Genomic DNA, 3,671 nt, shown 5'->3' with positions numbered 1-3,671 from the left:
AATTTTGCGCCCTCGCATGCACAACACAACGCTTCCCGTGCCCACACACGCTGCCCGCACACCCCTCCTCTACCTACGTGGCCAATCCGATCCCCGCTCCGACGCCATCCCGCATCGAACGAGACCTCCGATCATGCCGAGTGTATCTCGTCGCTACGCACTATTGACGCCGTCCCGAGCGCATTGGCCCGGGCTACCACGTCCTGCCGCCCACTCGGTGCCGTGTTCGTAGCTATAGACGTGTCGGAACACCAAACAGCGCTGGTCGAAATTGACCCGCAGCTCGCTTGAGCCCGGGGCCAGCCACACCGACTGCAGCCGGTCAGTAGGAGTCGTCACGGGTGAGAAACAGCGCGACAGCAGCGAGCACGATGGGCACGCCATGGTAGGCAGCGTGTCAGACCCGCAGAGCCGCAGAAACGAGTGCGGCGAGCACAGCAAAAGGACGCAAAAGTGCCGCGACCCGGGATCGAACCAGGGACCTTCAGATCTTCAGTCTGACGCTCTCCCAACTGAGCTATCGAGGCGCCAAAAGTCAAACCTACCCGCCTGCCCCAAAATTTTGCGCCCTCGCATGCACAACACAACGCTTCCCGTGCCCACACACGCTGCCCGCACACCGCCGCCGTCCCCTCCTCTACCTACGTGGCCAATCCGATCCCCGCTCCGACGCCATCCCGCATCGAACGAGACCTCCGATCATGCCGAGTGTATCTCGTCGCTACGCACTATTGACGCCGTCCCGAGCGCATTGGCCCGGGCTACCACGTCCTGCCGCCCACTCGGTGCCGTGTTCGTAGCTATAGACGTGTCGGAACACCAAACAGCGCTGGTCGAAATTGACCCGCAGCTCGCTTGAGCCCGGGGCCAGCCACACCGACTGCAGCCGGTCAGTAGGAGTCGTCGCGGGTGAGAAACAGCGCGGCAGCAGCGAGCACGATGGGCACGCCATGGTAGGCAGCGTGTCAGACCCGCAGAGCCGCAGAAACGAGTGCGGCGAGCACAGCAAAAGGACGCAAAAGTGCCGCGACCCGGGATCGAACCAGGGACCTTCAGATCTTCAGTCTGACGCTCTCCCAACTGAGCTATCGAGGCGCCAAAAGTCAAACCTACCCGCCTGCCCCAAAATTTTGCGCCCTCGCATGCACAACACAACGCTTCCCGTGCCCACACACGCTGCCCGCACACCGCCGCCGTCCCCTCCTCTACCTACGTGGCCAATCCGATCCCCGCTCCGACGCCATCCCGCATCGAACGAGACCTCCGATCATGCCGAGTGTATCTCGTCGCTACGCACTATTGACGCCGTCCCGAGCGCATTGGCCCGGGCTACCACGTCCTGCCGCCCACTCGGTGCCGTGTTCGTAGCTATAGACGTGTCGGAACACCAAACAGCGCTGGTCGAAATTGACCCGCAGCTCGCTTGAGCCCGGGGCCAGCCACACCGACTGCAGCCGGTCAGTAGGAGTCGTCGCGGGTGAGAAACAGCGCGGCAGCAGCGAGCACGATGAGCACGCCATGGTAGGCAGCGTGTCAGACCCGCAGAGCCGCAGAAACGAGTGCGGCGAGCACAGCAAAAGGACGCAAAAGTGCCGCGACCCGGGATCGAACCAGGGACCTTCAGATCTTCAGTCTGACGCTCTCCCAACTGAGCTATCGAGGCGCCAAAAGTCAAACCTACCCGCCTGCCCCAAAATTTTGCGCCCTCGCATGCACAACACAACGCTTCCCGTGCCCACACACGCTGCCCGCACACCGCCGCCGTCCCCTCCTCTACCTACGTGGCCAATCCGATCCCCGCTCCGACGCCATCCCGCATCGAACGAGACCTCCGATCATGCCGAGTGTATCTCGTCGCTACGCACTATTGACGCCGTCCCGAGCGCATTGGCCCGGGCTACCACGTCCTGCCGCCCACTCGGTGCCGTGTTCGTAGCTATACACGTGTCGGAACACCAAACAGCGCTGGTCGAAATTGACCCGCAGCTCGCTTGAGCCCGGGGCCAGCCACACCGACTGCAGCCGGTCAGTAGGAGTCGTCGCGGGTGAGAAACAGCGCGACAGCAGCGAGCACGATGGGCACGCCATGGTAGGCAGCGTGCCAGACCCGCAGAGCCGCAGAAACGAGTGCGGCGAGCACAGCAAAAGGACGCAAAAGTGCCGCGACCCGGGATCGAACCAGGGACCTTCAGATCTTCAGTCTGACGCTCTCCCAACTGAGCTATCGAGGCGCCAAAAGTCAAACCTACCCGCCTGCCCCAAAATTTTGCGCCCTCGCATGCACAACACAACGCTTCCCGTGCCCACACACGCTGCCCGCACACCGCCGCCGTCCCCTCCTCTACCTACGTGGCCAATCCGATCCCCGCTCCGACGCCATCCCGCATCGAACGAGACCTCCGATCATGCCGAGTGTATCTCGTCGCTACGCACTATTGACGCCGTCCCGAGCGCATTGGCCCGGGCTACCACGTCCTGCCGCCCACTCGGTGCCGTGTTCGTAGCTATACACGTGTCGGAACACCAAACAGCGCTGGTCGAAATTGACCCGCAGCTCGCTTGAGCCCGGGGCCAGCCACACCGACTGCAGCCGGTCAGTAGGAATCGTCGCGGGTGAGAAACAGCGCGGCAGCAGCGAGCACGATGGGCACGCCATGGTAGGCAGCGTGCCAGACCCGCAGAGCCGCAGAAACGAGTGCGGCGAGCACAGCAAAAGGACGCAAAAGTGCCGCGACCCGGGATCGAACCAGGGACCTTCAGATCTTCAGTCTGACGCTCTCCCAACTGAGCTATCGAGGCGCCAAAAATCAAACCTACCCGCCTGCCCCCAAATTTTGCGCCCTCGCATGCACAACACAACGCTTCCCGTGCCCACACACGCTGCCCGCACACCGCCGCCGTCCCCTCCTCTACCTACGTGGCCAATCCGATCCCCGCTCCGACGCCATCCCGCATCGAACGAGACCTCCGATCATGCCGAGTGTATCTCGTCGCTACGCACTATTGACGCCGTCCCGAGCGCATTGGCCCGGGCTACCACGTCCTGCCGCCCACTCGGTGCCGTGTTCGTAGCTATACACGTGTCGGAACACCAAACAGCGCTGGTCGAAATTGACCCGCAGCTCGCTTGAGCCCGGGGCCAGCCACACCGACTGCAGCCGGTCAGTAGGAATCGTCGCGGGTGAGAAACAGCGCGGCAGCAGCGAGCACGATGGGCACGCCATGGTAGGCAGCGTGCCAGACCCGCAGAGCCGCAGAAACGAGTGCGGCGAGCACAGCAAAAGGACGCAAAAGTGCCGCGACCCGGGATCGAACCAGGGACCTTCAGATCTTCAGTCTGACGCTCTCCCAGCTGAGCTATCGAGGCGCCAAAAATCAAACCTACCTGCCTGCCCCCAAATTTTGCGCCCTCGCATGCACAACACAACGCTTCCCGTGCCCACACACGCTGCCCGCACACCGCCGCCGTCCCCTCCTCTACCTACGTGGCCAATCCGATCCCCGCTCCGACGCCATCCCGCATCGAACGAGACCTCCGATCATGCCGAGTGTATCTCGTCGCTACGCACTATTGACGCCGTCCCGAGCGCATTGGCCCGGGCTACCACGTCCTGCCGCCCACTCGGTGCCGTGTTCGTAGCTATACACGTGTCGGAACACCAAACAGCGCT

At 63.1% G+C, this 3,671-nt stretch overlaps 6 non-coding genes across 6 annotated transcripts; all 6 read right to left on the bottom strand.

Moving 5' to 3' along the window:
* Nucleotides 1-454: 454 nt before the first annotated feature.
* Nucleotides 455-527, bottom strand: PHYSODRAFT_t1356. Its single transcript has one exon. It is a non-coding gene; the product is annotated as a tRNA-Phe (tRNA).
* A 495-nt stretch (nt 528-1,022) lies between these two features.
* PHYSODRAFT_t1355 lies at nt 1,023-1,095 on the bottom strand. The gene has a single exon. It is a non-coding gene; the product is annotated as a tRNA-Phe (tRNA).
* Nucleotides 1,096-1,590: 495 nt separating this feature from the next.
* Nucleotides 1,591-1,663, bottom strand: PHYSODRAFT_t1354. The gene has a single exon. It is a non-coding gene; the product is annotated as a tRNA-Phe (tRNA).
* A 495-nt stretch (nt 1,664-2,158) lies between these two features.
* Nucleotides 2,159-2,231, bottom strand: PHYSODRAFT_t1353. Its single transcript has one exon. It is a non-coding gene; the product is annotated as a tRNA-Phe (tRNA).
* A 495-nt stretch (nt 2,232-2,726) lies between these two features.
* Nucleotides 2,727-2,799, bottom strand: PHYSODRAFT_t1352. Its single transcript has one exon. It is a non-coding gene; the product is annotated as a tRNA-Phe (tRNA).
* Nucleotides 2,800-3,294: 495 nt separating this feature from the next.
* On the bottom strand, nt 3,295-3,367 carry PHYSODRAFT_t1351. Its single transcript has one exon. It is a non-coding gene; the product is annotated as a tRNA-Phe (tRNA).
* Nucleotides 3,368-3,671: the final 304 nt, after the last annotated feature.

Source organism: Phytophthora sojae, assembly GCF_000149755.1.
Source record: "Phytophthora sojae unplaced genomic scaffold PHYSOscaffold_7, whole genome shotgun sequence".
NCBI lineage: Eukaryota > Oomycota > Peronosporomycetes > Peronosporales > Peronosporaceae > Phytophthora > Phytophthora sojae.
Note: the sequence above shows the minus strand (reverse complement) of the source record. Positions and strands in the feature narration are given on the sequence as shown.